This window comes from Triticum dicoccoides, chromosome 1B, assembly GCF_002162155.2.
Source record: "Triticum dicoccoides isolate Atlit2015 ecotype Zavitan chromosome 1B, WEW_v2.0, whole genome shotgun sequence".
In the NCBI taxonomy this organism is placed as follows: domain Eukaryota; kingdom Viridiplantae; phylum Streptophyta; class Magnoliopsida; order Poales; family Poaceae; genus Triticum; species Triticum dicoccoides.
The window spans coordinates 570560595-570584827 of NC_041381.1; positions in this window are offsets into that span (position 1 = coordinate 570560595).

The window sequence follows — 24233 nt, forward strand, 5'->3', positions numbered from 1 at the left end:
CACGTATACGACAGTGTCGCTAGCATCCATATGATAAGGAGCCCGGGCTGACATGGCTAGTCGTAAACCCAAAGTGGCACAAACTTACAGGGACAGGCATCCATGACCCAACATCGAACGTGTCGGTCATCAGCGAGTGAATCCAGGCTGTAGCACTGGGCTAGTAGGACTCCGGTGAACCGGGCTGTAGCGGGCTAACATGACTCCGGTATTCATCGCGTGACATTTCCCCGAAGGGACAGACACGGGAACGAAGAAGGACACATGCCGGCCAGCCTAAGTGTTCCGGAGCAGTAGCAAGCTACCATGGCTCAGTGGAAACACTAGGAGACATTTCCCGGTAAGAGAGGCTACTAAGGATAAACAACTAGATAGTCAGATCCCACACATACCAAGCATTTCAATAACATACACACAATATGCTCGATATGTGCAAATACAACATGGCATCACAACATGACTCTACAACTCAAGTATTTATTCAATAGGCTCCAAGGAGCGACATATTACAAACATGGGTCTCATGACCCAGCATTCAGAGCACACAAATCAAAGCACAAGCGGAAGCTTAACATGTCTGAGTACAGACATCTACAAATGAGAAAGGCTGAGAAGCCTGACTATCTACCAGATCCTGCCGAGGGCACAAGATCGTAGCTGAGGTAACAAGCTAAACGTCGAAGTCCACGTGGAACTACCAGTGAGACTGAAGTCTCTCTGCAAAAACATAAAATAGGCAAACGTGAGTACAAATGTACCCAGCAAGACTTACATCAGAACTATCTACATATGCATCATTATCAACAAAGGGGATGGTGGAGTTTAACTGCAGCAAGCCAGCTTTGACACGATGGCTATCCTGCACTACGACTGCAAGCGACTCTTGAGGTGGCGCACACGAGTCCACATATTCACCAACTAATACACCACTATGGATCCGCTCCCGTCTCCCTACGAGAACGCCATCCATAGCACTCACACTTATCTTGCGCATTTTAGAGTATCCACTTTCACTTGTCTATGAACTGTATAGGCAACCCAGAAGTCCTTTACCGCAGACACGGCTATTCGAATAGATGATGTTAACCCTGCAGGAGTGTACTTCTTCACACACGCTCTCACCACTTACCGCCGTTTACACGACATGTACTCGGCAACCTTCAAGCGGAAGCCCAACGTGGGTGTCGGCCACGGCCTACCTAAACACTCAAGTCTCTAGTCCAGGTTTATTGCCTATTCGGGTTCCATCCGCGAGGAGATCCAAACGATGTGTGCAGGGTTCCCGAGACACCAAACGGGCGCTCGATACAACGGGCCACGGTGTATCTACCGCATCACAGCCCACCCCTCGGGTCAGCGCTGCCCACGGCCTCCAACACATATCCTACAAACACCAGAAACTAGTTGCAACTCCTGGACTGAGAACAAGGGTGATTAAGAAGTCGAGAGGGTCCATGGGTTTCGGGCCCAATGCATGGTAGTAGCTGTTTCATGGATCACAAACACAGAACTCAGTTCCTGAGGATGGCTGCAATGAGAGAACCCACCATGTACTCCTACATGACCTCTCACCACTACCTTTACCAAATCGTGTTCACACACTTAGCTCACACACAGTAGGACATGTTCACACACCTCTGATTCATCCCCGATGAATCAGACCTGACTCAACTCTAAGCAGTAGCAGGCATGACAAACAAGCATGAATGAGTAGGCACAACAGGGCTCAAACAACTCCTACTCATGCTAGTGGGTTTCATCTATTTACTGTGGCAATGACAGGTCATGCAGAGGATAAAGGGGTTCAGCTACCGTAGCAAGTAACAGATGAATCGTTGTTGTCCTAATGCAGTAAAAGAGAGCAGGAGCGAGAGAGTGGGATTGTATTGGAATGAACAAGGGGGTTTTGCTTTCCTGGCACTTCTGAAGATAGCATTGAGTCTTCATCGGTGTCAACGATAACAACGTCGATACAACGTCTACCGAGGGGGAGCAACACCGACAAACAGAGAAGAAACATGATCAATGCAATGCACAATATGATGCATGCTATGACATGGCAAATAGAATGTGTTTTGGCTAATGCAAGCTAGAATAGATTGAGATGAGTCCATTTGAACCAAAGATTCAAATGCAAACCCATTTTAAGAGGTCATAATAGTGCATTAACTTGTTTCACCTAAACAACAAGGTTAATGTGTTCTAACATGCATGAAACCAGTGCAGATGGATAGATTGGATTTTTCTGATCATTTTTCATATATAATTTATTTGATTTGGAGCTACGGTTGATTTTCTATGATTTTTAGAGGTTTGCAACAATTTCTGGAATTTTCTAAATAAAAATAAATCCAGAATTTAGTTATTGCATCAGCAGTGAGTCAGAGTGACGTCAGGGGGTCAACGGGGCGTCCAGGTCAACCTGACCAGTGGGTCCCGCTTGTCAGCAATTAGTTAGACTAACTAATTTTAGTTAAACTAATCGGGTTAGTTAGCAGGGGGGTCCCACTTGTCATCGACTCAGGGGAGTCAGCTCGGGCCCACCCAGTCAACGTCAACGGTCAAACCCGCCGGTCAGAGGGTCAAAGCCTGCCGGCGTTTAGCCACCGGCGAGGCCAGACGCGGTGGCGTATTGCGGGATTTGCCCACAGGCTCCATTTGCTACGCGAAGAGCAGCTACGGGCAGCTGGTGCTCGCCCGCATCCAGCCGTGCTGATGGCTTGGCCGGGGAGTGGCCGGAGCATCGCCGGTGACGAGTTTGGCGGAGGCCGAAGCTCGGGCCAGCTCGTGTGTGTGGCTGTAGTGGCCTAGGCGGTGTGGCGCTAGCATCTATGGCTCCTACGCGAGGCAGCAAGCATGTTGGACACGACGCCCGGACCAAATGGTCGCCGGAGTCGTGTCGGCGGCGAGTGCAAGCAGCGGCGCAGTCGGGCAAGAGGGGCGTGGCGGCTACGGCGTGCCAGAGAGAGAACGGAGAGGGGGAGGATGATCAGAAGCTCACGGAGAAGCCGCAGGGATGGTCAGCGTGCTCGGGGAAGGCTCCGTGTGGCCGGAACGGCGACGACGATCTGGGGCGGCCCGAGGTTAAAGACGACGATAGCGGGGATGATGCAGGGGCTCCGGCGTCGTGCGGCTTGGCTAGTCGACGTAGTCGACGATGACGAACCGTCCGGACACGGTGCGAGGGCGCAGGGACGGCGTTGGACGCGGCTGCGGCGAGCGGCGGCGACGGTGACGTCTCGGGCGACATCTGGGAGGGCGAGGGAGAGGAGCCAGAGGGAGGAGCGGGTGTCTGCGGGGTCGAGGAGAGGGAGAGGGTTCGTCCCACGTCAACAGCTGGACGAGGGGAGCGGCGAGGCGACGGGTAGCTGCGTGGCACGCATGCTGTGCTCGCCATCGAGCAGCTGCCTGCCTGCCTGGCCAAGCCAAGCAGCCCGCTGGAGCGGTGGCTGGGCTGGGCCGGCAGGTGGGCCTGCTGGGTGGCGCCAGGTAAGACTTTCTCTTTTGTTTCTGTTTTTTTAATATTCTGTAGGTTTGTTGCATTTCTGAAAATACCTAGGCAACTCCAAAAATCACCAAACTGCACCTGGTCCTTAGTTGGAATATTTCCAGCATGGAACATTTTAGTTTGGGATTATTTGAGCATTTGAAATATTTTATATAATTTAAATGCCCAAATTCAAATAGTTAGAGATTTAATCCAGTGACCTTAGAGTGACCTAGAAATCTGTGCATCACTTCTGACAGTGGTTTAGGACCAAGGCAAATGTGATGAACATTTTAGAAGGGCATTTTAGGTTCATTGAAAATATTTTTAGTAAACCCTAGTTGGATTCAGAGGGTTCTGGGGGTTCTGTCTTCCCCATTTCAAATTTCTGATGAAAGGTAAACATGATGCAACACTCTAATGCATGGACTAGCTAGGATGTGACACTAGTTCGCCGCACTAACACCTCCATAATGGACCAAGACGTTGGGTCAAGTGTGATCAAGTGCTTTTCCGAACACCCCCGCATTATACGTGAGGGGTCCGAAGCCGATGACTACAAACTTTCAGGTTATATACATATATACATAAGCGGCTGCACAGGAGGCACTAAAATACTTTACGGGCAAAAGTATAAACAAAACCTTCATTATCATAAGCATTGTTTTTACAATTCGGATACATGTTACTCGAACATAATATTTTTCGAGCACTGACCCTCTATCAAGCAGGCACCCTCCAAGACTTCTTCAAAATAGTGCTCTGGTGTGTCCTGACCCTCGAGTGGACCCCGTGCTGCAATATCGGTGGCCTTCATCTTCGCCCAGTACGTCTTCACACGGGCCCGTGCAACCTCTATGCACGTTGACCGCGTGACAGCATCGATATGCGGTACCGCACGAGTAAGTTGTTGCAGTAAACCAAAATAACTATTCACAGTTGTTCCCCCAGGCCACAGTTGGTCCACTATAGCCTTCATAGCAAGTCCGGATATCCTGTGGAGCTCAACCATTCGGCCATCTATTCATTCAACAACAACCGACGCCTTGGCATGCCAAACTGCGACTAGAAAAGAGTTTCCGCTTCATGGCCTTCTTAGGTTTGGAAAAACTACGTCGCATCAGAAGCACTCCTTGATAAGTCCAGATATGCGCCCGGAGAACTCCACATTTGATCAAGCGGGGCATACTTCGGATCGCTGATCTTAGTTCGCAATAAAAAGGGCTTCCCAGATGCGATCTCCCGGCTTGCGGATCTCCTCTCGAGCCGCTCTAGCCTCGGACCGGGTTTCCTTCACTGCCTGTAAGGCCTTCTCAAGGTCAGCCGTTTTTGCTTGATTCTCTTTCTCTAGAAGTTCATATCGGCTAGCGGCGTCCCTTAGCTCAAGTGCCATGTTGGATATTTTCTCCTCACTCAGGCGATGAGCAGCTTGTTCGGCTTTTAATTCACCATCTGCCTTCTCGACAGCTACGTGGCTTATCCTAGCTTGTTCCTCGGCCCGGGCAAGCTCAGCCCTAAGGGTCTCCACGATGGCAGCACCATCTGTAGTCAAGCAAATTATAAATTCCAGCATCATGCTCCTATTTATACTCATTGACCGCCCAAAGGACATACCTTGCGCCTCGTCAAGCCGCTTTTTCACAAGCGTGATGTCATCATCCGCTACATCAAGTTGTCACTTCAGTTCGGCAAATTTGGCAGCCCGGGCAGTGGCCGGGGCTACAGCCGCCTGTGTACAAATTGGAAAAATTATTACCTGAGATTATTTATCTTTTGATCCTCTGATCACCTCATTTGGATGGCAACCAGAGTCTCAGGGGCTACTATACATAGTGCGCCTTGCGTTTACGGTACAACTAAAAAAATATCACATTACGTACCTCAAAGCCTCTTAACAGGCTCGTAAAAGCCTCATTCAATCCGCTTTTCACGGACGAAATTCGCTCAATCACCATACCCATTAGGGTACGATGTTCCTCTGAGATAGGCGCTTGCCGCAGAAGACCCGTCAATATGTTCGGCTCCATACCGGACAGTCCGGGGCTCTTGTTGTTGGTCTCTCTAGGAGCTGAATACCTTGGACCTCGGGTGGCCGAAGACTCATCCTCTGGCCTTGACCTCCTTTGCGGATCAGGAGAGATCCTCCGGGACAACACCTCGGGGTCGTCCGCCTTATGGGGCGGGGAAGTATGAGGCGACGTTTCGCTCTCCATCATCTCTGGAAGAAGATCCTCCGAGGATGAAGATTGTTGAGGAAGGCTATGGGCTAGGCTGCAAAACATACGTTTCATATATTCCCCTCGCAAATAGGAAAAGAATGGGGTATGCTTATTAAATGCCTTTGTTCACTTACGGTTCGGCTGAAGGCTATCCCCCTTGTGGGCACTGTGCGGCAATATCGCCTCCGAAATTTGGGCCCCCCGATAGGGATTCCTTCCCTCACTTGGAGGCCTCTGCCTTTAGGTCTTCAGGGCGGCCCTCTTCTTCCCGTGGGGGGAGGGAATGTTAGATTCTCCTCCCCGTTCATCATCCAACACGGGAGTTTTGATTTCCCCGTGTACGGTGTGTGACGTGTCTCCGGTATGAAGGTCACTTTTGACCTCCTCACTCCTCTCATTTTCTTCCCTCAATGGCACTTGATAAGGCGCCAGAACCAGCATCCTAGTTAACACTGGATCCGCTGAGTTTTCGGGAAGAGGGGCCGAACACATGATCCTCTCCGCGTTCTTTACCCAGCCCTGGCCGAGTATGGTTTCTCAGAATATTGTTATGGGAAACTTGAATTAAAGATGTGTTCGGAAATTGAGTGCTTACCGGGGAATCCAGGTGGTTGCAGTCGAGGCCGGCATCCTCTGTGGTGTCCGGACACCTTTTTCGTGACCCAAAGAATAATTCATACATCCCTTTGAGCGTTGTGCCGAAGAAACGCTGGATGGTTCATGGTCCTTACGGATTAAATTCCCACATACGGAGAGGTCGACGCTGGCATGGCAAGACCCGACAGACTAACATAACTTGGATTACCTTGATAAGATCGATGTCCATCTTAATAAGGTCTCGAATGCGGCTTTGCAGTATTTTCACTTCATCAGACGATCCCCAATCCAGCCCCTTGTTGATCCATGATGCAAGTTGTGGTAGAGGGGCAGATCGGGAGGCGGGTGAAGCCGCCCACTTTGTACCATGGGGTTCCGTGATATAAAACCACTCCCATTGTCATAGGCCGGAAGCTTCGGTAAAGGAACCCTTTGGCTAGGCGATGTTGGCCAATTTGCTTATTATAGCACCTCCGCACTCTGCGTGTTTCCCGTGTATTATCTTCAGCTTTACATTGAAGGTCTTGAGCCATAAGCCGAAGTGTGGAGGGATACGGAGGAAAGCCTCACACGTGATAATTAACAATGAGATGTGAAGTAAGGAGTCCAGAGCTAGATCGTGGAAATCTAGTCTGTAGTATAACATGAGCCCTCGAACGAAGGTATGAAGGGAGAAACCTAGCCCCCGGAGGAAGTGAGGGATAAATACGACCCTCTCATTGCGTCTAGGATTAGGGATAACCTTCCCTTGTGCAGGAAGCCTGTGAAGGATCTCCGCGGTCAAATACCTCGCCTCCCTGAGCTTCGTGATATCCTCCTCTGTGACAGAAGAATCCGTCCACCGGCCCTGAAAGATGGATCCAGACATGGCTTGAGGTTCGAAGCGACTGGTTAAGCCTTGGGTGTTGGAACTCGAGGTGGGAGGAGGAGAGGGGTAGCGTAGAAGGGAAAGGCGTGTCTCGACCTCCTTATAAAGATGGCGATTATCAAACGTCCCCTACATGGCCCTAAAACATGCCTTTTCCCAAGGAATCATACCAACAGAATGATTGGGTTGTCCACGCCCATATTGATGAGAATCCTGTAATAGGGGGACATGATCTCTGCTCCGACAACATGTGCCAATAAAACCGCTTCACAAAACATGGAGTAGCAGGTTGGAAAAACGATTCGAATAAAGACCAGGTCGTGGCGTGATGACACGTTGTGAGTTGTCAGCAGATTAGATTCGTGGAATATTGTACTCTCTACGGTGGTGTGTGGAATTTATTTTGCAGAGCCGGACATGATTCTTGTGTTAAAGATCTTGTAGGATCGAAAGTATGTCTAGAGCGGGGGTGATTAGACTACTTGACCAAATAAAAACCTTGCCTTTTCCCAATTTTAATTCTTGGCAAATTTTAGCAACTTAGCACAAGTCAAGCAATCAACCTACACATGCAATTCTAGAGTATAGCAGCGGAATGTAAAACAATTACATATGAAGGTAAAGGGGAGGAGTTTGAGGAGGCAAACACAATTGGAGACATGGAGATTTTTGAGCCGTGGTTCCGATAGGTGGTGCTATCATACATCCACGTTGATGGAGACTTCAACCCACGAAGGGTAACGGCTGCAGGAGTCCATGGAGGGCTGCACCCACGAAGGGTCCACAAAGAAGCAACGTTGTCTATCCCACCATGGTCATCGCCCACGAAGGACTTGCCTCACTAGGGGTAGATATTCATGAAGTAGGCGATCTCCTTGCCCTTACAAACTCCTTGGTTCAACTCCACAATCTTGTCGGAGGCTCCCAAGTGACACCTAGCCAATCTAGGAGACACCACTATCCAAGAAGTAACAAATGGTGTGTTGATGATGAACTCCTTGCTCTTGTGCTTCAAATGATAGTCTCCCCAACACTCAACTCTCTCTCACAGGATTTGGATTTGGTGGAAAGAAGATTTGAGTGGAAAGCAACTTGGGGAAGGCTAGAGATCAAGATTCATATGGTAGGATTGGAATATCTTGACCTCAACACAAGTGTAGGTGGTTCTCTCTCAGAAAATGTATGTTGGAAGTGTTGAAACGCGCGGTACGCTACACTAGCGCCAAATAGAAATTTCTACCGTGCACCCAAGATCATGCTGCTGGAAATAGATTACGAGATCGGGTTTACCACTAGACGCGCAGTCACCACAGTGGCAGTAGAGTTGGTGATGCGTGTAGTTAATCTCTCGGCCCGTCTCCCCTCTTGATGCCGATCTCCCACGAACAGCGAAGATCCGCGAACGGTGATCTCCCGCGAATGGCTCCTCGCGGTTCCCTCGAACGGTTCGTCCAAGCACCACAGATGCGATGCCTCCAAGGTATCCACACGTACAGGGAGCAGCGTCGAGCGGCGGACTGCTTGGTCCGGTCGTGCGGCATGGGCGTGGGGAGTGGCGGCGGCTCTCGAGGGTGGAAAAAGGATCAACCCTAAGTTGTGCGCCCACTCCCCTTTATATAGACCTCCGAGGTGGGCTCAACACTTGAGCCCACTAGGAGTCCACATCCATTTTCCACTCGGATCTAATCCGAATGGGCTGCAACCCCTTAAGTGTGCGACCCTATAGGTTCATGTACACATGGACACGACCAGAGTCGATAGTTGGTAGCGGCTCCTAGAAGAACGTGCCAATTCCCATGTGTGCATAAAGTCATTTAACGAACCTTGACAATGTGTCATATGCAACATTCCTTTTGCCTCATGATATTTGTTGTCGAGCCCAAGGCGAGTACTTGTCACCCTTGTGGTAGCTTGACCTCTCTTCTCGAAACCGTGATACAGATTCTCAAATTGGGTTAACACTTAACACAAGTCGCATGGCCATGCTTTCCGAATCTGATCACTCGAGAGGGCCCAGAGAATATCTCTCCATATAGGAGTGGCAAATCCCATCTTGGTTAACCATGTCTCGCCGCATGTCTCACGACTCACCCGAAAGCTACCTTTATAACTACCCAGTTACGGAGTAGCGTTTGATAGACCCTAAGTGAGTCGATACTCATCCCGAGAACATGCAAGGACCTCAGGTCTAGGACATGTCATAGACATTGTAGTTGAGACTAACAAATGACTATATCTCGCTGCATCTCAAAGTGGGTCTGTCTGACTCGGTGATCTCCATCCCTGAGTCCATACTATCGGTTTAGCATCTCCATGCACATGACTTGCGAAACATAGTCATCAACCGAGGCGTATACTAGTCGAGGATATGTGTCTGCATAACCTTATCAACTAGGGATCATTAGAACAATCATCATACAATACATAGTTCCACAAACAAGTCACATACTTATTGATGCATATCATTGATGATGTTCAAGGACAATACAAAGGACTCATGAATACATATGGAAATATCATCATCACATGATTGCCTTTAGGGCATATCTCCAACAGTCTCCCACTTGCACTAGAGTCAATCATTTAGGCATCCTATGCCCATGGAGCTCATGTGCGCCTCATGCTTTGGACGTGGGAGAGGCTTCATCAATGGATCAACAACGTTTGCATCCATGTGTACCTTGCATATGTTTACATCACCTCTTTCGACAATGTCGCGAATAAGGTTAAAACGCCTGAGTATGTGTTGGGTTTAATGATGGTTCTGTGGTTCCTTGACTTGCGCAATGGCACCACTATTATCACAATAGAGGTCCAATGGCTTAGACGCGCCCTCAACCACACCAAGATCAGAAATGAAATTCTTCACCCAAACACCCTCTTTTGCAGCTTTAGAAGCCGCAATGTAGTCAGCCTCTGTTGTAGAATCAGCTACCGTATCTTGCTTGGAGCTCCTCCAGCTCACTGCTCCTCCGTTCAGAATGAACACAAACCCAGATTGCGATCGACTATCATCCCTATCGGGTTGGAAAGTAGTATCGGTGTAACTCTTTACAACGAGCTCTTCCTCACCACCATAAACTAGGAACATATCCTTAGTCCTTCTCAAGTACTTAAGGATATTCTTAACCGCTGTCCAATGACTCTCACCTGGATCAGTTTGGTATCTTCCCACAATGCTAAGAGCAAAGCTAACATCATGACGAGTACATACCATAGCGTACATGATGGACCCAACAGCCGAAGCATACGGAATCCCATCCATGAGTCTTCGCTCATCAGGAGTCGAAGGACTCTGAGTCTTGCTAAGACTGATGCCATGTGACATGGGCAAGAAACCCTTCTTGGCATCTTGCATGTTGAACCGCTTCAACACCTGGTCAATATATGCACTCTGCCTTTATCCAATAAGCCTTCTCGATCTATATCTATAGATCTTGATTCCCAAAATATAAGCTGCTTCTCCCAAGTCATATGTCATCCACATATAAGATCATAAATGCAACTGAGCTCCCACTGACCTTCTTGAATACACAATGATCATAGTCGTTCTCGATGAAGCCAAACTTTTTGACTACTTCATTGAAACGAATGTTCCAATTCCGAGATGCTTGCCTTAATCCATAAATGGATCTTTGAAGATTGCATACCATGCTAGACTTCTTACACCGTCTGCCAGTGATGAACATCAGTGTACAGCTGTAGTACAAGGAGGGGCCTTAAGACATTCCAATCTCTATTTTTGTGCAGATCAACTAAAATTAAGCACCCCAGTTTCAGAAGCACTTTCTTTATCTACATTGGAAATGAAATGATAGAGAGGACACTCGCTCTATTTTAACGGTATTATGACTTCATTTTATCAATGGCACTAGGGTCGAGCAGGTGGCAAGCGAGGGGTACCGTGCATCGTAAGGATGGGGGCCGGGGGGCTTAGACTGGGATGCTGAAGGTGGATCTTTCAGTCCCTATCTTCCCCCCTGATGTTTCTGTAGTAGCATTTGGGTTGTCATCCAAACTTGGTCGAGCTGGTGCTGCATCCCCCTACCTGCCTAGCTTATGTGGCAAACTTGTCCCCTGCTAGGACTCAGTTCGTTCTACTAGTAGTTGCATAAATGCCCATTTACACTAAGATATTGTCAGATAATGGTTCTCTATGGTTGGTTTCATTAATAAAATCGGAGGAAACCCCCTCTTTTCATATATAAAAAATCAGTTGCACTAGCGGTGCCAAAACATTGCCTCAAATTAACAGTTCCACTAGATTAAGGTGCAAAATAATAGCATTACTACTTTATCATGGCAGTGCCAAAGCAGTAGCACAAGAGGAGACTCAACATGTAGGATCTTTGGCAAACGGTCGGACCAAAAAGGAACATACCTCATGATGGGAACCATATCCGCAGTCAACGCCATCGTAGAAGGGATGACACTAGTCGCCAACATGGATGATTCAATTGATGGGACCTTTTTGTGCAGTTCACCTCAAATGAAGCAATGTCCCATGAGCTAGCGGCTTCTTCTTCATTAGTTGTAATAAAATTGAGCAACATCAAGGTTGGTTGTGAAGCTCGTGGAATGTTCAACTATAATTTGGATATCATTTGTGTAGTTCAACTAAGATCAAGCGTGAAATGTATATCTATGTTTGCACAAAAAGGTGGAAAGCAGGGTGACTAACAAGTGATCAAACATACATCAAATGAAAGTAGCATGTTCCTTATCTGAATGGCGATGCTACAAGGACAGTAGCAATTTCTAAAATAGCACCATTGCTAGATATTAGTCTGGGTATTAGGATTAACTATGACAACTGTTAAAGATGACCTTACTTGGTTTAACGTGTCCTTACTTTGAACAGTGTGACTGCTACATTTTACCAGTGGCATTACATAAGAGGGGCTCGGGGCAACAAACATCAGAACAAGATATCTGGGTTGGTCCCTTTTTCGGTATAGCCACCTTTTACTGTGTGAGGCTAGCAAATCTAGTGTTGGACATACTCTGTTGACTTGTTCCCTAGTCCCCACTTTCTTTCCTTTTTCAACAAATAGATCGGTTTATATTGAGTTTGTACTATGTTTCCCTTTATTTCCCTATTAGACCAAGAGACCAGTTGGATGGCCAGTCTCTGCTACTTTTTGCCCCCATTATTTCCTCTTTCGACCAAGTCCTAGATTCAGGTAACAAATCTTCCCCCACCCCCACCCCCTTTATTCCTTGTTTGAACCAAGTAGTACTAGATTCGACTGCATGAACTAGTTTTACCTCCTAACAGTAAAAAATTAGGTGGCTTTCGAACAGCCTATCGGTCCTATCTACAAGGGGCCTAAGAAATAGTAAAAGATACAAATGCAGCAACGTTGGGAGCTCGGGAAGTAGAGCAAGGCCGGTTTCGAAGGAAGTTATACTTGAGGGTCACCGGGAGGCTGGATCTGCCCACACTACGACCACGAGGAAGAAGGAGTCGAAGGCCCTCCCTAGCCGGCGCCGCGTGGGAGAGAACGGCAAGGCACACTGATCAATATGCGCTGGCAGTGGGTACGAGCCGTTGCCGAGGACGACCGCGTGAACATTGCACCTTCTCACCTTCCCCGGCGGAGAGGATTCGGCTGGATCTGTGACCAGCAGTGAGCAGAGAGAGTGTGGCCACCGCTGTCGTGTTTAGATCTGGAGAGGACGAGACAGTGTGAAGAGAGCAACACAAGCAAGCAAGCGCGGAGGCTCCTGCCTATATAGTGGAGTAGTTTTCTTTTATCTACCGAAGCCAGCTTGACCTCGTCAATGACTGTCGAGAAGTTTTCATGCACGCGCCCTGGAGGTGCAATTGTCTTCATTTTGATCTGAAGCACCGGATTAACATATAACACGAAAAAATGCCACATGACAAGAAACCATAACCTCACTGCCCCAAGGAGACAACATGAATCCCGACAAACAAACTAGACGAGGATCAAAGCTCAAATTAAATATAAACTCGTAGAAAAGGGGTCCATCGATAGATGTCCTAATTAACATATCCGGCTTGACCTAGATGGCAGCTGAGTAGTCTTCATGCATGTGCCCCCAATGACCAGCGCCTTGGAGGAACTCAGTTGTCGCTGTTTAACCATCGTAGTGATCCGAAGCACATGACACCTAATATTGCAAGATGACAAGAAACCTTTTTTTAAATTTCTCATCAGAACTACAGCCCTGTGCAACACAGCCTGCATGATATGTAGATGATAGCCAATCCAGCCGTCTACTGGAGTCTAGTCTGCATGGACAAACTGACCTTCCGTGTCATGCAGGGATCGTCCAGGCACCGACGTCTATACAACACTGCTCCAGTACTATCGCTCATCTCTCTCTTCTATTAACTCAGCCGACTTGTGGGGCTGGGGAGTGTGCCTATGGTTGGTTCTCAACTGCGGTCCCACATGTGTGTGCAAACACAATATGACGCACATTCCTTTCGGAGAGCAGCGTGCTAGACCGACTGACCGTCTGGGGTGCGACGCGAACGCGACAGGCGTGTTGTATACATGTGTACCACCGTTTTCTTGAGGCTTTGCTCCATGGCGCAATCTGTGGATACAAAATTATATTTAAAAGTCGAGGGCGGGGCTTTTCTCATGCGGTAGGCGGGGCAGTTTCGCCTAGTCGGTTCGATAGAGAGGCGAGAAGATGAGGGAGTAGGCTGCTACAAATGTAGGGATGTGTGATTTGACGGTGAGTTACTGCTGGACAGGTGGGGCCCTATGATTTGACTTGCACCATTATCATTTTAACTACGGCGCTACAACCGGTGTGAGTCTCCCTATTCTGACCACCTCCATGGTATACATGTGTCAAGTACTGTACTCCTTACTCCTTTTAGCAAATGCAATAAATACTACTCCCTTTCTCTCAGTTTACAAGGCATGCGCGTACCCCTAGGTCGTCAATTGGACCAGCCTAATAGAAGTCATATTCAGTATTACAAAAAACATACCATTATAAACTTCAGACGTTCTATTTTCAAACGGTATAATTTTTGTGTTATATAGTTTATATTGCGGTAATAAAATTAACAACCTAGGTATACATGCAGGACTTGTAAACTCAAATGTAGGGAGTACGAAGAAAGAGATAGAGAGAAGTAAAAAAGTTACTCTTATAGCGGACCTTATAGCTAACCTTGTTGTATGAGTGACTAAGTTATGACTACGTATGACATGCCAACATCAGGTAGCCTAACGCACCGGGACAGAGGAAGTAGTTTCATGCATGCGAAGTAGGCAAAAAATGCTCATGTATCACCGTCTGAAATGTCCAAGGGTGCGACTGCGCGAGCAAGGCGACAGTCGTGGTAGGTGCGACCATGATACGGGCTGCTGACAGCCCTTGGATCTGAGATCGAATGATCGCATGCAAAGTTGCTAAAAATTTGCAGAATAACCCTCTAGGATAGTATATTCACCCATAGGTCTAGAATCACGACACGCAAATGTTCGATCTTAGATCCAAGGGCTCTCGGAAGCCCGTATGATCGGAGCATGGAAAGCCTGCCGTTTGCATGCCCCACAGTATTTTTACAATTAGAAACCTGCTAGCAGTTTGCTCCTACTCGTCCCCGGTCGTCCTTTAACATTACAGAAGTTTGCTCCTAGTTGTGCCGTCCTTTCACATTATAGAAATTCAACGAATCCTAATCCTCCTCCCAAATCCATGGCGTCCCAAATCTCCATGATCATCGGTGAGTACAAGGTTAGAACCATCACCAGCGATGAGTTTGACGTCTTCTACACCCGTTCTTCCGTGACGGTGAAAGGATGCCTTGCTCGCTTCAGACGCATGTTCGAAAAGTCAAAGGGTGATGAGTGGGTCACTGGGCTAGATGTTGAGTTTAGCACAGTCCTGGGAAAAGAGAAGAATCTAAAGGAGAAGAAGAAGAAGCCCGATGTGATCCAGATTTGCGTGCATAACTTGTGTTTGGTCTACCACATATGCCATGCCGACGTTGAGTGCGAGGATTTTAAGAACTTCCTCAGGGGCGACAAAGTCAAATTCGTTTTTGTAGACTTTAGGATGACAAAGAAGTCCTGGGTCGGATAGGCCACGTTGTAGGCCAGCCCTTTGACCTCCAGAGGAATGTTCTGGTGTCCTCCTGCCAGCCTTCAATGCCGACCCTGGTAGTAGCCATGGTTGATCCTTCGTAAGGTAAACTCATGAAACCTCCGCCCAAGTTTCATCTTGCATGGCATTGGAATGTACTAGATAGAGACCACATCAATTACGTTGCAATGGATGCCTACCTTTGTTTCAATATCTACAAGGGTTGGATGAAGAGTGAGAGCCAAGTGTGCGGTTCAAGCAAAGAAGTATCGGCCAAGAGGAAGAGGGAGAAGGACGAACTTGAGCACGTGGACGAGGAGTCCGAGTAAGGTGGCAGTGTGGTTGCTCAGGGTGGTTGTAATGCAGTGTCTACCGGATTAGTTGCTTAGTTTTTTTCCAGGGTGCTTAGTTTTTTTAGGGGTGTGTTGTGCTGAGCCCCCAGCAGAACTATGATATGTTCCGTCTCTTTACTTTAACTCTTCAGTACGTATGTACTAGTATTTATTATAGTTCATCTTCTAGTTGGTAGTACTACCACTCATTTCTTCACATTATATACGTACAATATATATGGCCAACATCATATAGCCAGCAATTTAGTTGTCAAAGAATTTTAGGGTGCTTAATTTTATTTGAGGGGTGTGTTATGATGGACACCATTATTGTGACCCAAATCTCTTTTTCCATGTTATAATGACATAAATACCTATGGACCAACATGCCAGCTCTCCCTCTATCTCACTACAATACAATAAAGTGTGGGTCCTACTTGATCCCAATAGAAATCTTATTCGCGTATAAAATTATTCTCTTGGTTACTCCTAACAAGCAGGGCCACACTTATCATTGTGAGATAGAGAGAATCGACATGTGGGTCTAGGCTTATTTTTTTTCATATAACGTGGTCAATGGGTTTGACATGAAAATAAAAATGTCGAATGGCATTTTTGAGCAAACATCTAACGAACTACGACATTTTTGAGATATCTAATTGCATTTTAAGCAAGCATCTCATGGATCGATGGCATTTTTGAGTAGTTGTAACTTCTAATGGCAAAATTGAGTAGTGAGACACAACTAGTGGCATAAATAATAAAAACCCAAGAATTAAATAGGTATGCTAATTTCTTTAATAGAATTTAGCACCCCATCTAAGCACGTATTAGATTTTTTAATAGTACTATATGCATAATTTGGCGACGAGCGCTCTCTATATGTACCACCTTTTTTTAATTTCATCTTGTTAGTTTTGCTCCATGGCGCAATCCATCGATAGTACAACCATAGAAAAGTATACATTAAAAAGGCTAGAGGGTGGGGCAGTCTCGCTTGGTTGGTTTCACGAGAGGCGAGGGCCTTTGTGATTTGACGGCTCATTACTGCTGGAAGGCGGGGCGTTGTGATTTGACTGCTCGTATAAATGTTGCCGACGACCTGAGGAGGAGCAAAGAACTGTGCGGTATACTCAAGTTTTCCACTGGAGTACTAGTACGACGGAGGAGCACGAAACACGGTAGCCTAGTGCAATATGGCGATAAAAATGATCTAATTTGCTAGTCATCAATCCCATGGTGCCGCTCATCGTTAGCATTGTTCTCACTACAAAAAAAATACACTTCCGTGATGATACGTGTTTGTCACAGTAGGTCACGTTTTCTGTCATGCATGTACATCCATGACGATTTTATGAAGAATCAAGATAGTCATACATGTGTTATCGTAGAAGTGTTCCATGACATTACAAAAATGATCATCACGGAAGTGTCCACTTCTATGATGATAAATTGCGCGTCATGGAAGTGCTTTCGTCAAGGGTGACCGACACGTGGCATCCACCCTAACGGCTCGCCGTTAAGCTATCGGTTCCAATTTTGGATCCGATAACCCGCTAACAGCCACGACCAATGGGAATTTTCCACGTGTAAATTTCTCATTGGCTGGAGGAACCACGTGTCTCACTGTTGGGACAGATGTCATCCAATCAATGAACCGAATGCGCCTATGATACATCGACATGTGGTACGGCCCAACAGTGGGCCATACTGGTGAAAAGGCCGGCCCGTTTGACTTGGTCAAAAGGTAGTGGGCCAGCCCACGAAAAGCCTGTTAATGGCCTTTTCGCATATAGCCCATTTACAGCCGCTAACTCACGACCCGTTACGGCCTACCGGAATTTGGCCCAGTAGCATCATCTGGGCCATCTAATATGATTCCAGCCCATTGTAACTTCCGGCCCATGTATGGCCCATGATGTCTTTTGGCCCATATGAGTCCCTTTGTAACTCTTGGCCCATTAACGGCTCGTGGTGAAACCGGCCCGTAATGAACAACGTATCATTTCATACCCATTAACAACCCATTATTCCATTGGGCCATTTCTAGCCCGTGTTACCTTTCAGCCTTCTCAGGCCCATTTATTCTTGGGCTAATTTCTAGCATTCGGTTACTTACGGCTCGTTGCTGGCCTTTTCTGCTTGTGGGCCAAATTCAGCCCGTGGTTACAATCGGCTCGTTTGTGGCCATTTTCATAGCGTCATCAATACGGCCTATTAACGGCCCGTTATGGTCAGGCCATAAAACGTATGATTTCCACTCTAGCCCATTTACGACCCATTTTGCGGACCGTTATTAGTCCACGAATAGTACGGCCCATGTTTGGCGAAACGATGATACGGCCGGTACAAGGCCCATAGATTAGATGGCCTGTAGAAGGCACATGGATCCTACAGCCCGTAGAAGCCCCATTGATCGTACGGTCCATAGAAATCCCATGGATCCTACGGCCCGTAGAAGGCCCATGGATCATATAGCCCATGGAAGGCCATGATCACTACAAAAGGTAGCAGGACCATAGTTACAACAGTCCATGTGTTGTCATGGTTATTGTGGCCTAGTTATAAAAATAGGTTATTGTGGCCACCAGAAAAACGTGAAAAAGGAACTGAAGTGACTACAAGAAAACAACTAAACAAGACAATAAGGAAATAAATAATCAAGCAACTAATACTAGGCTATTACGGCTACACACATATTACATCCACTGGGCATCAAAGTTCGCCACCAGTGTAAATATAGGGAACAAAGCAGCATATTACATACACAGGCCATCTAAATTGCCCAACAATGCAAATAAACGCAGCAGCAAAACAAGTCCATAACTGAAATAACTTCAGAAGAGCTCAAGAAACGTTATCCTGGGTATCCACCATGCTGGCAATAAGCTTAGAAAGCTTATTAGCTTTGTCCTGTTTGGCGCTAAAATCCTCCAACGCTTGCTGTTGCACCAGAAAGTATGCATCCGAATGCTCCAGGGACTTCCGCAGTCCTTCAGCTTCTTGTCACAGCACCGCTGATCAACGTCTTTCAGCTTGTAGTTGAGACTCAAGAAACCGAACTGATTCAGACAATGAGTTTGAATTGCTTGTGCCAGCAGTAGTGGCCAATAACTCGAACACTAAACCAAGACAGGACTTTGGGGTTGTCTCACTGTCTTCAAGATAGTTTTTCTTAGCTGTTTTATCAGCTTTGTTGGAGACAAACAAGGATGTCTCACTATCTTGAACCTTATCGGCATTACTTCCTTTACCATTGCTTAATAAGGCACTCTTCCCCAATAGTCTGTCAGCATTCTAAAAGAAGAAACAAGTAGACACATAACAGTTTTAGCACGTACAGGTATATGAAACTCATTTTGGTGAACTACTTCATTATTAAGGTGGACATGATTAAACTACCAAGTCTTCTATTGCCAAGTAGTACATAATAAAAGCATAAAAGACATATATCTATGTCCTACGGTCACTGCATTGTCTTGCCAAATCAAAATAGAGACATGGTTCAAACATATCAGTTCAATACAAAGCAGCACTCAAAGAATACAAAGCGTTGGAAACTACACGGCAGAACAAGATTTTAGATGGGTACCATGGGTCTACATGTACAACAACACTATTGGTTCTGTTGTGATACGAGTAATGTGCATGATATGAGAAGTCAACTGTATACACAATTGAAATTGAAATCAACAGAGCTATTTATAAGAGCAAACCTGTTAAAGAAACATGTGTAAACATACATGTTGTGCCATTGGAGTTTCGATTGGATACTTCAATTCAAAAATAAGTTTGTATGAGTAAACACAGTTATTCAAGAGCAAAGCAGTATGCATGATAGGAATGGAATCTTAAATGAGAAAAGTTGTTCTTCAGGTTTAAGCACTTGTTCTACATGAACAGAGTACAGCAAGACGCAGGCATATAGTACTTAAAAATTAAAAATGAGCTCATAGACCTTACCACATTCTTGGTTCGGGACCAGTACCGAACAAGGCATTCCCAGTCATCGTCCAACAAATGTGTCTCGGGAGAACATAAGGGAATTTGATGAGTTTCTTTGCCATTGAAGTACATTTTCTTCATTTAATTCTGATACTGCCACCAAGCATTCTTGAAGATAGAAGAGGTATTAGCACAGGTTACCTCATCCTATGTTTCCAAATCGGTCCTTCTCTATAGAGAAAAATGGGAAAATTTTGTTGTATTATAATCATCATGGAGGTAGAATGTATGGGACAAAGCAAAGTAATTGCCATGAATAACATTACTTACACATAACTCCTGGACAAACACCTACAACTGGCATTTTCCTTCATCTTCAGTATAATATTTCCATGATGGGAAGATATGCACCTACACTACAAAAAAAACACTTCCTGATGATACGTGTTTGTCATAGTAGGTCATGTTTTATGACAAAATCAAGATAGTCATACATGTGTTGTCGTAGAAGTGTTCCATGACATTACCAAAATTATCATCACGAAAGTGTCCACTTCCATGACGATAAAACGCACGTCATGGAAGTGCTTTCGTCAAGGGTGACCGACACGTGGCATCCACTGTAACGGGTCGCCGTTAAACTATCGGGTCCGGTTTTAGATCCGATAACCCACTAACAGCCCGGACCAATAGGGATTTTCCACGTGTAAATTTCTCATTGGCTAGAGGAACCACCACTACAAAAAAAGACACATCCATGACATTTTGGGCCGAATGAATTTTTTTCTGTCATACTTATGACACTTCTATGACAATAATTGTGACAAAACCCGGCATCATCATAGATGTGGTGGGCTCCTACTTCTATGACAAAAAATCATGACAGAAAATGGGCTTTTCATCCTGGGCGGGCTGGAGACGCGGCTACATGACATTGTTTGGGCCGTGCATGACGAAAAAAACCATGGTAGAAGCGAGGGCGAGGAAAATATCAGGGAGTTCCCGGTTACGGTGGGTGGTCGAGGGCCGAGCGATGCGTGTTTCTCTCATACCCATACGTGTGTGGGTGCGAGGCGTTGGGCTCTAATTGAACCCGAGCGAGGCGTTCTCCTACTGAACCCGAGCAATTGCACTACAGGCCACGCGTTACTGAACCCGATCGAGTGATACCATCATTCACTACTGATGCTAACTGAAGCCGATCGAACCAGCTACCTCGCTTTCCATGATGAACATTGAGCATTGTTGGGGGGTGGGATGAACAGTTCCCGGTGGGGGGTTGGATGAACAGGACCCCGACCGATCGAGTCAGTTGGGCATGGATGAACAAGACCCCGTGGAGGGCTGGATGAACAGGACCCTGTGGAGGGAAGGTTGAACAGTAGCCGGTGGAGCGCTGGTTGAACAGTAGCCAGTGGAGGGCTGGATGAACAGTAGCCCGTGGAGGGGTGGTTGAACAGGACCCCGTGGAGAGGGCTGGTTGAACAGTAGTTGGTGGAGGAGCGCGCGGTGGAGGCTGGATTAACAGGAGCCCGTGGATGAACAGTCGCAGGTGGAGGCTGGAGGAGGTCGATGGTGGATGACCAGTAGCCCGTGGAGGCTGGAGGAGCTCAACGGTGGAGATGAACAGTATCCCGTGGAATCCCGTTTTGCGGTACGCCACACCCCTCCGATGAACAGGACCCCCATTTCGACCGTAGCGCTCCAGCACAAGTCCGTTTCCTCCGTTTTGCGGTACGCCACACCCCTCCCGATTAACAGGACACCGTTTCGACCGTAGGAGGTCCAATAGAAGTATGTTTCTGCTGTTTTGTGGTACGCCAGACCCCTCCTGATGAACAGGATCCTGTTTTGATCATGGTCGGTCGAACACAAGGCTGTTTCCTCCATTCTACGGTACGCCAGGCCTCGTTTCCATCGACTGTTCCGTCCAAGCCCTCCCAATGAAAACGATGACACATTCTATTCCAACCCAGCCGCTTGGCTCCCCATGAACACGACGATGACATAGTTTCTCCGTTCCGGCCCAGCCATGTACAGGAGCCCTGGCAGTACGTATGTGCGAGTAGGCGTTCGAGACCCCGCCCGTATGTATGTACATGGCCGTATTTACTTTCTTGCACCCTGGCCGCTGTACGTAAATGTACATGCTACGTGCGTGCCTCTACTACGACATGTGCGTGCCTCTACTACGACATGTGTGCGCCTCTACAGCGACCAGTATGTACGTACATGTTCGCGACCAGAATGACAACGCTATGTACGCTTCGACCAGGTGGGCCCCGACTTTCAGGCACTTCCTTGCGTGCGAAGATATAACTAGTGGGTCCCAGTAGTCAGGGGCGAATCGTTTTTTGGCCCCTAATATGGACATACTTCCTTGCGTGCGAAGATGTAGCTGGTGGGTCCCAGCAGTCAAGGGGAGAAAACATTATTTTTCAGGGTAAAAGGGATGTAGTTGCATGCATGCGTCCATGGGCGTGGTGCATCCCGACTGTCAGCCTCTCACGTACAGTCATCTTTCGATGACTCTCGTTTGTTGACCACGTTGACCACACCGTGCCGAGCACACCAAGGCTGATGGACGACGGCGAGGCCCCAGACTGGAATGACCCGGAGATGGGGAAGACACGGCAGTGGAGTCGCAGATTGAGAGGAGTGGGAAACTTGACTGGTTCGGGTGCGTGGCGGCACTGTCGCCCATAGGAGACAGGAGCAAGAACAGAGGTTGAAGAAGGAGCACGACTATTGAATTAATATCCAATGGTCCAGCTACTTGAATCGTTTGTTGATTAAGTTGACAAAGCCTTGCGTACACGTCTGCTTAGTAGGCCCACAAGTCAGCCACCAAATCTGTCGGGTCCCAGCTATCATCGGGAGGAATAGTTTTTTTGCATAACAAGGAGGCACTTCCTTCCATGCGAAGATACAACCGGTGGGTCCCAGCTGTCAGGGGGAGGAAACAACTTAATAAGGAGGAACTTTCCTTCCGTGCGACCATGGACCTCGTGGGTCCCAGCCGTCAGGCTCTCACATACATTCATCTTTCGATGACTATCATTTGTTGACCATGCCGCGCCGAGCACAGCGAGGCGATGGATGAGGCGAGGCCCCAGACTGGAACGACCCGGAGATGGGGAAGACGCGGCAGTGGAGTCGCAGACGGAGAGTAGTGGGAAACTTGACTGTTCCGGGTGCGGGGTGGGCCTACACTCGGTAGAGAATAACAGGAGGTGCGGAGTGGAGGGATGGCCTGGCCGTTGGCGGGGTAGCATTTCACTGCGAGGCGTGCAAAACAACGCCGCTGGATGCCGGAGGCTGGAGCAGGCAGTCCCGGCAATGCTAGGGGAAAAAGACGAGAGATTGAAGAAGAATATCGGCAGTTGGATGTAAATCCAACGCCTTGCTTAGGCTTCAACCTACTGGCCCACATGTCAGCTAGTCCATTTGTCTTTTTAGTCCATTTGGTGGGTTGGGTGAAACAATGATGTAGCATCTACGCAACCCATTTATATATATGGTAGAATTTAAAGCCCATTTGCATTTTATTCAAAATCCACGGACTTGCTGGGCTGGGTGAAAATATCATGTTGGGATGGACGGAGAAATGTTATAAAAACATAAACACATGATTGCACGTCTATTACTGCATTGGTCAGTAAAATCTTTGCAAGCTTATATACGCAATCATTGGGAGTACATACTTCTGGATGTCAACAAGCTTGTTGCACCTTCTTTTCATACAGTACATGATAAAGCATTCATGTCGACATGTGCCTGATTACACGAGATCAGACTGCCACCGGCAGCTGTCATCTGCGTTGTACTGCACCCTTTGCCATCAATGCTCATCATTAGAAACTGCTTGGTAGATACAACATTCATCATTTCCACGGGTCACAAAAATGGCAAAAGGAAACTGCTTGCAGAAACCATGTTGGATAGATACAAAAAAATTACTTACTTCAGATCAACACCTGGACGATGGTCGGTGACCAAGAACATCATGTGTGTCGTGGCCTCCGCCACTTACCCACGAGAAAAATTGTTTGCTGTTGGGGAGATGGAGAAGTTGTCATCAGAACCAAAGCTGGACCAAAATTGATAACACAAGAATCTACTCTCTCGAATAAATCGGATCATGACCCTCATGTATTACATCAGATCCTATTTTGTATTTATCAAAAAAATCTGCAGCAGATTGAATACTAAGTCTCAAAAGACTGGATCTAATCAATGAGAGGATGAACCGCTGCCAATGGAGGCTGGTGCCGAGCGAGCTCCTTCTCTTGGAGGCTGATGTAGCCCGGCGCCACCGCTACCGCCACCGTGCCAGCCGTCCCCGCTGCCTCCGTAGGACGCAAATGACACCACTGGATAGATGGATAAGGGCTCAAACTGATAGGATGGTCCAACAACGCATATAAAAACACCTGAAAAATCGGAGCAATGAGTTTGGTCATTTCGGCTGAACTCTTTCCACGTAATAAAGGAGAGACACATGCAGGGAGTATGTACTCCTAGGAGTACCAACTCATTTTTCCTATATATATATATATAGGGTGGGTCTATTATGATAACACCCTTAAGAGTCTTATTCTGCACATCAGTTTCTTATTTTGCTAACATCCCACACTGTCACGCGCGCGCCAGAGCCCCACCGAACTGCAAATACCCACCCCACGCACACCCCACCCCTACCAAAC